Source organism: Macrobrachium nipponense, chromosome 7 (assembly GCF_015104395.2).
Source record: "Macrobrachium nipponense isolate FS-2020 chromosome 7, ASM1510439v2, whole genome shotgun sequence".
Classification (NCBI taxonomy): domain Eukaryota; kingdom Metazoa; phylum Arthropoda; class Malacostraca; order Decapoda; family Palaemonidae; genus Macrobrachium; species Macrobrachium nipponense.
In genome coordinates, this window is record NC_061109.1 from 60,575,755 (window position 1) to 60,587,969 (window position 12,215).

Below are 12,215 nucleotides of genomic sequence, written 5' to 3' on the forward strand. Positions count from 1 at the left end.
TTTAAATATTAAAATAATAATAATAAAATCTCTGAATAAGATGAGGGAGAATAAGAAAGACATAATTTTCAACGTAAATCACAGAAAGATGAAACCACGAAGGCCTCTCTCTCACGAACTCGGGACAACGGTAGGTTTTATTTTGCTGGCCTTCGGGAGAAACGAGTTTTCATCAGACAATACTTTGTGCAGGATCATGCAAATAACCTTTCGAGATGGAGACAAGAAGAAGAAGAAGAAGAAGAAGAAGAGAAGAAGAAGAAATAGGTAGAGGGAAAAGGAGGAGAAGTTAAAATTTCACTCAAAGAAGTAGTGTGAATCAAGAAACTGGATTAGGGTCAGAGAGGAAACATATTTTCTGGGATTTGAGTCTGCCCATAAAATGTTGTTACATCATCCTGGTCGTCTGAAATATTGCCCAGGACCTATGATCCTCCTCTAAAGGTGATTCAGGTTAATGGCTTTTCAACATCGATGAAATAAAAGTTTATAAGTTTCTGCACACAAACATACGCGCACACTCTTATATATGTATGTATGTGTATATTATACATACACACGCATATATATATATAAATTATGTATATTACTTTATCTACATTTATATATTGAAAGTGTGTTAGAGAGAGGCATTTTATGTATGTATGTATGTATGTATGTATGTATGTATGTTGTATGTATGTATGTATGTATGTGTATATGTATGTATGTATATATATATATATTATCTATATATATATATATACTATATATATATATATATATATACACACACACATAAAATGCCTCCCTCTCCCTATCTCTAACACTATTACAGGAGTGATTTGGTGATTTTTTTCACAATAAAACAAATACCTAGGAAGAAAATTAGCCTGGGTTAACCAAACGCGCTAACACAACACGGATTACAGAACACTTAGGTAAAATGAGGGAAGATGACTTGAAGTGTATGAGAGAGAGTAATACACTTTCAGGCAAGAATTGACAATAAAACAGTACAAAAAAAAAAAAGAAAAAAAGGCAGTGGGCTAACCTAAAATAAGAATAAAATAAACGACAAGAGTGAAGATGGTACACGCAAACACCGAATGGCCACACCTCATAAAAACCACAAAGTTGACTTTAACTGGTACCATGCAGTGATATATTTAATGAATCAGAGAGAGAAGAAGAACAATAACAGTAAAATATAAACAGAAGCCAATCAGCCAATGTTGTTGTTATTATTATTATTATTTTATTAAAAGTAATGGTTACTTCAGCAGCGTTAAACTTGTAGAGATTATTCTATATTTTCCGAATAGCGGCTTTTTCCGTGCTACTTAAACAGGCTAGTAGAGCGCCTACACTGATCAAATACAGTGTCAAAATCGGTGTATATATTTGAATTTTACAGATAAACTATGATATCATAGCCATCAAAGTCATTAACGATTCTCTCTCTCTCTTGAAGCGAGCTTTCGTCTGGAGCTGCCAGACTTCCTCTAGGCTCTAGATGTCTGGCAGCTCCAGACGAAAGCTCGCTTCAAGAAAGAAAGAGAGAGAGAGAGAGAGAGAGAGAGAGAGAGAGAGAGAGAGAGAGGAAATCGTTCATGACTTTGATGACTATGGTATCATCGTTTATCTGTAAAATTCAAATATATACACCAATTTTGACACTATTTGATCATGACCTCTATAGGCGCTCTACTAGCCTGTTTAAGTAGCAGGGAAAAAGCCGCTATTCGGAAAATAGAGAAGAATCTCAACAAGTGTAACGCTGCTGAAGTAGGCATTACTTTTAATAAAGTATACTTGAGAGAGGGTCTGCTTCCTATATTCGATAGCTCTCTGTATAGATTTACTTTTAAATACTTTTGTAACCATACATAATTAACTATGGATTTGGTTCATTTCCAAGGCTCAATTTACTCTTATTATTATATTATTATTATTATTATTATTATTACTATATTATTTATTTATTATTATTATTATTCATTATTATTAATTATTATTATTATATTATTATTATTATTATTATTATTATTATCATTCAGAAGACAAGCCCTATTCATATGTGACAAGCCCACAGGAATCATTGCCTTGAAATTTAAACTTCCAAAGAACGTAGTGTTAAATGAAAGAAAATGACCGAAGATAATATGAAATACGAGATATATTAAAAAATAAACAGATAAACATATTCACCAACTAATAGACAAGTCAACAATATCTTTATACAAGCAAGCAACACGGAATTTTTGAATGAAAAATAAAATACTCATTATCTAGATGGCAACAATATATATATATATATATATATATAATATAATCTTAATATATATAATATATATATAATATATATAGATATATATATATATATATATAATATATATTATAATACACACACACACACACACACTCAACACCAGGGACTTTCCAGAAGAAATTTACAAAATGCTAAGTCAATGAGGCGTAATATTCGGAAGGAAAGTGTTTGATTGGGGGAAAACCACCATGAAACTTCCAGTGGTTAGAAAATTTCCGGCGGAAAATTGTAAATGGTACACACACAAGGCCTGCTGTCTCATTGCAAAGTGGACCACTTGTTTTTCGTTTCAAGAACAATCAAGAGAAGGTATAATAGCAGGTAACGACTAAAAGCAGTTAACCGACGAACTACAAAAAAAAATATATTTATATATATTCTTTTTTTTTTTTTTTCTATTTTAATTCCTCCAATCCGGTGGTTCGAAGTTCGATTCCCTGCTCTGCCAACGCAGAATCAGAGGAATTTATTTCTGGTGATAGAAATTCATTTCTCGATATAGTTTGGTTCAGATCCCACAATGAACCGTAGGTCCCATTGCTAGGTGACCAACTGGTTCCTAGCCACGTAAAAATATCTAATCCTTCGGGCCAGCCCTAGGAGAGCGGTTGATCAGGTCAGTGGTCTGGTTAAACTAAGATATACTTAATTTTTTTCTTTTATTCCTACAAAGTAACCGGTGTAAGTTACCCAGTCATTGGAACTTCAGAATTTGAAGCGAGGCCGTAATGCATTACTATCCTAAAACAAATCTCCTTGAATTTTAATCATTTACTTACATTTTTATCCATTTATTTATCAGCTTCTTCTCCGTTTTTATAATAACTGATCTCCTATCTCTGTATTTACCACTACCTTCTGTTTCTTCTTTGGAATGAACGCCATACTCTTATGAAGATTGAATTACAAGTCAATGGCTCCTGCGGTGGTCTTGTTCCATATGAATGGGGCTAATTTTCTAAAAATAATAATAATAATAATAATAATAATAATAATAATAATAATAATAATAATAATAAAAAAAGTGATCATCATCATTTTAAAATTTTTGATAATTACTTCAACTAATTACGTCAACGAACCTTTTTTGGTTCCACAAATGGATAAGCTTCGATAAAAATGTATTCATCGTTACACTGCTATTTTAGCACATTTCCTTGCTAAAATATAAAAACTCTTTATAGTGGTATTACGGTAGGCTGTCCAACTCATATGACAATAATTTTAAACCTGTGAATTGGAATTGGAATTTAGAATTTAGGCCAAAGACCAAGCGCTGGGACCTATGCGGTCATTCAGCACTGAAAGTGAAATTGAGAGTAAAAATAATTCTAAATGGGTAGAAGGATGGAAAATCTCGCAGTTGCACTAAGAACAACTATTGTTATGAGACGGTTGAGGAAATTCATATAGATTACAGACAATATGAACGGAGATACAGTAAAAGGAATGAAAGGGTTGCAACTAGAGGCTGAACTTAATTTTGTGAAGAGGTATAAATTCCTAGTTACATTTTCATTAAAGCATGAATAAAAGAAGAAATTCCCAATTATTTTTATAGTAGAATTTGGCATAAATCTAGCAGGAAATTCCCAATTATTTTCATAGTAGAATTTGAGCCGTAAATTACAAACAATTGCAGTCTCATGAATGGTATCTATAACTTTCAGCTTAAATAGGTCCAGCGCCTACTACTTCCACCAATATTCAAGAAAAACAGTAACGTTAGATTCGTGAATCAATTGCGGTACTTACTTTCACATGCAAGGCTGGAAAACCGTCAACGCCTGGAAAAGAAAGAAGGAGAAATGAGCTTAAAAGGTTCTCGAATTATTCATGCGTGAAAAAGGCAAAACTGCTTTCCAGCTTCTCAATTCAGTATGAGCTAAATCGGCACGTAATCTGGTAACCGTGGTGCATGTACGTATACAAACATATGAATGTCTGTATGTATGCGTTTTATATACATACATACATACATACATACATACATACATATATAATCATATATATATATATATATATACATATATATATATATATATATATAATACAAATTTCATACTTTCCTCTTGTTATCAACTTCCATCTCACATATTAACATTCATACAAACCTTACAAAAAGGAGAGAGAGAGAGAACAATTTGCAAGACCTTAAACAAGAAAAGGAACACAGTGTCACTTTCAATCATATTTTCACCGGAAACAAAACACAAAAAAATAAATAATAAGTGCTCTCTGAGTAAGGTGTCATTATGCAGACACATTCCATCAATTAAATCTCAACTTTCTTTTTTAACCCATCAAAGGGAGCCGCTTTATCTCCTTCCTCTGAGAGCTTTAGATTCTTTTTCTTTTTCCTTTTTATCTTATATAAGACCCTGCGAGGTTTGGGAAACACGGACCCCAAGCACGCCATTCAGTGAACCCGAAATCGTCGAACCCAATGATGCTAAAATACAAATAAATTTCCGACGTTGACTCCCTAATAAAGAAAACCTGAAATCAATCCCTAAACCGCCCCCTACCTCCCCCCCCCCACCACCAATCCCTAACCGCCCTCCCGGCGCCTTTACTCAACCACCAACACCAACACCCCTCACCCCCTTCCCCCTAGCAAAGAAAAAACAGCGTAAAAACTTTATCTATAAGAACCAAATACAGAGATCCTGAAATCATCTCCGTACAACCTATAAAATACTTACCCTCACATCTGCTGAAACTAATGAAAAATCTGCATATAAAATACTGCTCCCTTATACTGACTGCTTCCTTCTTTTCTTGCTTTTATCTCCCTAGACCTGCTCCTCACTCTTCCTGAACGCAAACAGGATAAAGAAAAACGAAGAAAAAAACTACACCTCAAAAAAATCTCCATAACTCAACTTTCGCGCGTTTTATGCAAAATTCGAACATGAAGTTGAACAACGCCATCCACCTATCCATCCTCTGGCCCTATCCATCGCTAGGCAATCTCTCAACAGACGCGATAGATAGAAAGTTTTCTACCGATAAATAGACAGTTTTCTACCTATAGACAGAGAGCTTTCTACAGATAGATCCAAAGGGTTTTTTTTACCGATAGATAGAGAGGTTTTTTTACAAATAGATAGAACATTTTCTTCCAATAGATCAAAGGCTTCCTAACGATAGACAAAAGTTTTTCCAAGGTTCCTACCGATAGACAAAAGTTTTTCCAAGGTTCCTACCGATAGACAAAAGTTTTTCCAAGGTTCCTACCGATAGACAAAAGTTTTCCCACCCAAATTTCCTACCGATAGATAGAAAATTTTCCACAAACAGACAGAAAGTTTTCTACCAATAGACAGAAAGTATTTTACCGACTGATAAGGAAATTTTTGACCGGTAGATAGGAAATTTTCCAATGTTTCTACTTATAAAAGAAAATCTTCTACCGATGAATTCTACCGATGAATTGAAAGTTTTCGATAGGTAGATAGAAAGTTTTCTGCCAATGGATCGAAAGTTTTCTGAAAGATCCAATTATCTATTTTTTGAATACATTCTTTAACGAGAGGAGTGTCTCTCAATCGGCTGGGATGGGATGGAGAGAGAGAGAGAGAGAGAGAGAGAGGAGAATCCTATCTGGTTTTGGGGGTAGGAAGGTGTGTGTGTGTGTGTATGTGTGGGGCGGGGATGGGGTGGGGCAAGACCGGTAACCTCTCTTCTGAACAAACCGCCTTTATAAATATGGAGCTTTCATGAATGAAGTAACATTCTTGGTCGTGCAGTGGCCTCCCATTCATTTGAGAAATTAGGTGTGTGTGTTTGTGTGTGTGTATTAATTGGAAAAGGAGAGTGGGAGGTGAAATGCGAATCTAAAACAATGAAAGCTTTAGGGAAAAATTGTCAGAAAACGCATAATAAAAAAATTAAGAGAATTTTTTTTTATTTACAATTAAAGATGACAAGATTATCTGGAAATAAAAATTTGGAAACTACATAAAGAAAAGAGAAGTGACATAAAAACTGAAAGTAAACATCTGAGAGAGAGAGAGAGAGAGAGAGAGAGAGAGAGAGAGAGAGAGAGAGAGAGAGAGAGAGCGAATGCCTATGAATGTAGAAGTGACAAAAACCGAAAGTAATCACCTCTGAGAGAGAGAGAGAGAGAGAGAAGAGAGAGAGAGAGAGAGAGAGCAAATGGATACAACTTTTAGGGGCGCTGCCACAATCACAGTGTTGGGATGCCGAGAGTGAAAGTTGCCACGGTATTGAAAATGCGCCTTTCAGCCTGGGAGGTTAACTTTGTTTCTCTCTCTCTCTCTCTCTCTCTCTCTCTCTCTCTCTCTCTCTCTCTCTCTCTCTCTCTCTCTCTCTCAAGAAAGCCGAGATTCCTGCAGGATTACCAAGCGATACCTGCGGTTAACCTTACTGGAATTATCAATGGTAGCGAGAGGAAGTCCGACGATTGTGTGCATGTCAAGAAAATTACCTCTGAAGGACACTTGGAGTTGGAACTTGCAAAAATAAAAAAATAAAAATAAAAAAAAAAAACTTAAGGTCGTCGTTAGGCATTAAAAGCAAACTACTATCAAATGGTAATCACACCCTAATTATCTCCTACCAACTATTATCTACTAATATCGATAATATCCAAGGATATGAAAGTAAGCCCCTCAACTTATTGATAAATTGAAATATATAAATGGATAAAGAAAAATATGGATAGCTGAATAACTGAAACAATATCTGTGTTTTCTAAAATGACCAGTTACCATGACAACGCAAAATGCACATCATTATCACTCGTGAAAGGATGATAAAGCAATCCTCTTTATCCTTATCCAGCCTTGGATAGGGATAAGGGAGCTCAGTCAAACATTCTTATATTATCTTCTCACGGATAAGGATTAGGAATCTTAAGGAAACGTCCTCAGTCTTCTCCTCTCATTGACAAAACTTAGAATCTTTGGGAAACATCCGTATTTTATCCTGTTATGGATAAGGATTAGGTATCTTATGGAAACATCCTCATTCTTATCCTCTCGTAAATAAAAAGTCGGAATCTTATGGACATATCGTCATTTTATCCCTCGTGAATAAGGATTAGTAATCTTAAGGAAACATCCGTATTTTTATCCTGTTACGGATAAGGATTAGGAATCTTAAAGGAAACGCCCTCAATCTTCTTCTCATGGATAAGGACTAGGAATCTTAAGGATACATTCTTATTCTTATCCTCTAAATGGATAAGGATAGAGAATTTCTAGCATACATCTTTATCTAGTCAAACCCCCTTGATCATCATCATCCTACTTTGAATATGAAAGAGAAAGTTCAAAACAAGCGTACTTACTCTTGTCCTGCTGTGGATAAGGATAACCAAGGATTAACTTGGAAAGATATATAAAATAACGATGAGTAGTTTTCCAAAAATGTAAAATGGGGAGGGAGAGGAAGTCGGTGAAAATGATCATGGGAAAAAAAAAAAGATAAAAACTTAAAATTCCTCTCGTTTTCTCTTTAAGAATCTCAGGAATGAAGTTGGAGGAGAAGGAGTGATCGTCCTCTAAGAGAGAGAGAGAGAGAGAGAGAGAGAGAGAGAGAGAGTTATTGCATCACATAGGGCGTATACTGAAGTGTATTTACAGATTATATGTCTATTTTTAAAACAACTACATTAACTGTAAACCACTACACACACACACACACATACAGAGAGAGAGAGAGAGAGAGAGAGAGAGAGAGAGAGAGAGAGAGAGAGAGAGAGAGGGCGTGTTATTACATAGTGCTTATACTTAACTGTATTTACAGATTATAAAACTGGTTTTTTACTACTGCATTAATTGTAAATCATAAACTGAATGAACATACCTTATAACTAAGTTTCAATTGAGTCGCTAAGAAACAACAGTTAGTAGGAAATAACAATTAGTAAAAAGCAAGTTGCAAGACAGAGCAGTCAGTTGGAAACATCAATTAATAAGAAAAACACTTGATAAGAAACAACAGTAAGAAACCACATTTAGTCTGAAACAACAGTCAGTAAGAAAAATTTAGCGAAAAACAACAGTTAGTGAGAAACAAGTCAGTAACAAACAACAGTTAATAAAAACAACAATTAGGAAGAAACAACACTTGGTAAGAAACAAGTCAGTGAAAAAAACAGCTGTCAGTAAAAAGCAATTCAGTAAGAAATAGCTAGTGCGAAACAACTGTCAGCAAGAAACAAGCAGTTAATGAGAAACAACAGTCAGTAAGAAAGAACACTTCGACAGAAACAACAGTTAGCAAGAAACAACAGTCAGTAGGAAACAACAATTAATAGGAAACAACACCTGGTAAGAAACAACAGTCAGTAAGAAACAATACAGTGAGAAAAAGTTAGCGAGAAACAACAGTTTGTGAGAAACCAGTCTGTAAAACAACACTAGTCAGAAACAACAGTCAGCATGAAACAATAATTAGTAAGAAACAACATTCAGTAAGAAACAACGAGTAAGAAATAACAGTTAGTAGGAAACAGCAATCAATAAGAAACAGCAGTTAGTAAAACGACAGTCAGTAAGAAACAACACTTAGTCAGAAACTACAGTCAGTAAGAAACTACAATAAATAAGAAACAACAGTCAGTAACAAAACAACAGTTAACATGAAACCAGTCAGTAAGAAACAACAGTTAGTAACAAAACAACAGTTAATAGGTTAGTAACAACAATTAATGAGAAACAATTAGTAAGGAGCAACATTCAGTAACAAACAACAGTTAGTAAGAAACAGCAGTCAGTTATAAAAAACAATTCGTAGGAAGCAACAGTCAATAAGAAAAAACAGTCAGCAATAAACAAGTTAGTAAGAAACAACAGTTAGTAATAAAGAAGTTAGTAAATAAATGACGGACGGTAAGAAACAATCACATTATCCAGTATATGAATATACTAAAGATTTTTTTTTATATCTGATACATTGAAGATCTTCCATAATCATACTATTACATACTTATATTTATACATACTTTGGCAAGGATAATTTTTAAGCAGACCTGAAAATGAAAGGCAATAAGGGAAAACGAACGAAAATTGGAAGAAAAAAAAAAAAAAAAAAAACCAACACGAACTGCGTATTCACAGTGATGATATGAATGATTAGACCAAAATTAAATAGCAATACAAATATACACACACGCACGCGCACACACACACACACACACACACACACATATATATATATATATATATATATATATATATATATATATATATATATACTATATATATACACAGAGAAATGACAGGTAACGTAATTGTTTCATTCTTTTACATGCACCTGTCAAGTAAATATACCGGACAAATACGTAACAGTACATAAATAAACATACATTAAATATTAGTCAAAAGATGTAAAATAGTCCCATTCTTTGCATACTATTGCATTAATATTTTAAGTCCAGTGTTTTCTAATGGCTTACACATCAAAACCTCTCACCATCGAGACGCAGAATGTAAACACAATTATTACCCATACCCTTGAAAAGGGACTAAAGTGCTATAATCATGTGTAAAGTGTTGTAATAAAAGTGTTATAGGGTCGAAGGTCGAACGGGTAATTTGTTCCTGGTCGAGTTATAACCTTGGGTTGTTACTCTGTCAAAGGTTATGCGGCTGCTTGCTAATTTCGTTACCCGGTAAATGAGTTGAACTGTACCGATGATGAGTGCTCTCTCAGAAACGACACTTCCGTTGTTTTTCTTCTTTTTTTTCACTCACAAAATCCTTTTCCTGTTACGCTGTCTTCTTGTTCATGTGTCGTATTTCAGTGCATTTGTGAAATTGTTGTTTACATTTTTCGTATGCCTAAGTTTTATGTTACTTATGTTTGGTGGTGAGTATTATATATATGTATATATGTATGTATAATATATATATATATATATATATATATATATATATATATATATATATATGTACGTATAACTGAATCACGAAAATTTGGAACTTGATATATATATAAGGCAGGCAGAAGCCACGAGGGAAAGTGAACCCATTGTTTCACTTTCCTTCGTGGCTTATATCTTATATATATATAGTATATATATATATATTATATATATATATATATATATATCTATGTATCGCAACTTAATTCCTTCTTGAACTACACCAGCGAGTAAATAAAGATATAAAGATACGAGTGAGATCAGTATCAATTAAGTACCAGCTCGCAAATCATGAAACGCACTCAAACACACACAGATACACACATGCATTCATTCGGTGCCACTCCCAGCCTCAGGTGTGTCCAGGCACACCTGGTGGTGGATGGATGTGTCCTCGATTGTCATGTGTCGCCCTGTATATGTATATAAGTATACGTATATCTTTTGAGGAGAGTGGCATCAAATGATGGAGACCCCCACAATTCTAAACAAATCTTTCGTAAAAATAATGATAACGTGATGACGTTCAGAGCTCAATCCTCACTCACGATGAGAGATTACTAAGACAAGTGTCCAAATGTTGTTAATGCTTGGTTTTATAAACCGTGAATTAGATAACCACACGTTATTAATCTCTCTCTCTCTCTCTCTCTCTCTCTCTCTCTCCTCTCTCTCTCTCTCTCTCTCTCATGCTAACCCTAACATTCAAATGTTATTATCGATTATTGGCAAAAATTGGTGAATTAGACAATCACAAGTTTTTAATTTCCCTCTTTCTCTATCTCACCCACACATTACTGAAAAGTATAATGTACCAAAACACCCGAAATACAAATTAAAAAGACTAATTTACCCCCATCCCACCTAGCCCCTTAAAGTACTATATACATACATTCACTTACACACACACACACACACACATATATATATATATCTATATATATATATATATATGGATATATACTATATATATATATATATATATATTGCTACGTCTATAGAACGCCTCGCCTTCCCAGCAGAGTTTTAGTTATATTTAATTATAAAAGTAGCAGCCATGCCGTCTCCTGAAGCTACTGTTGTTGGGAGAGTGGGTATGTCGTAGAATGATATTTCCGGTCCTGACGGAAGCTTAGGGTAAGAGAGGCAAGTCACAAGAGTAGCTAGGCTTCGAGATGGATTTTAGGGACTTCTACAATAAGACCTATTTTCCTTCCCAATTGCTGGCGTTGTGTTTACCACCTTTCAGGCAATGCTCGAGGCGGTTTTTGGAAGCCCTGTGATTCGAAACCAACCAGTATCGCTCAGTCGGCTGCGAGACGTGATCTCGGACAGAGGTCAAATGGCCAGCCTCCCAAAATTAGGCCTACCCAACGAGCACTGGTGGACACGAACCCCAGACCTGAACAGAGGTCGGACCGCATTCTTCTACAAGGATACACAGAATATTGCATAAAGGTACGTCTGAAAGTGTAAACTTCACCCAGACTTTTACCCTTTACTACCATACGACTCTTGCTAAATTCATTTTCAATTCTCATTTTTACCCCTTCTACATCAAAGCCCTTTGTCCTCATCGGGCCACGTGCTCCCTTTGTGACTTGTTAAAGACCAAGCTTTCGTGTATACCTCAGTGAACCATTCGAGTTTACCTTCCCCAATGCTAGAGAATTAATCAGCCTTAATCAAAGCAAGAAGTCATTTTTCCTTTTATCTCGTTTAATCTGGGATTCTTTTCCAGATTCCCTGAGCCACGTGTCATGTCTCTGCCCGCAAGTGTTGCATTACCCAAGTGTATGAAAACCAGCTATAACGGCTCAACGGAGCCATCATTTACCTTTTGGTTCTCCAGCCCAGCACGGGCCTTTTAGTAAATAAATAGTTGTTAAGTAACGAGCTGAGTTTCTGGCGACCTTCCCTCTAAAGTATTCATTAATAACTATCAGTTTACGGTAAGTTAAAGCAATTCCCTCTTGAAATCCCTCAATCATTTCTGTTTACGTATCT

General features: G+C 35.0%; 1 protein-coding gene across 6 annotated transcripts in view; it reads right to left on the bottom strand.

The window, feature by feature from the left end:
* LOC135217103 (uncharacterized) overlaps window positions 1–12,215 on the bottom strand; it is a 316,159-nt gene that overhangs the window by 40,087 nt on the left and 263,857 nt on the right. For 5 of the 6 annotated variants that reach the window (XM_064252796.1, XM_064252795.1, XM_064252794.1 and 2 more), the window contains one exon: window positions 4,067–4,098. The exons of the other annotated variant lie outside the window; for it this stretch is intronic. The gene's annotated coding sequence lies outside the window, so the exon portion shown is untranslated. The remainder of the gene's footprint in view (window positions 1–4,066; window positions 4,099–12,215) is intronic. 6 annotated transcript variants of the gene reach the window in all.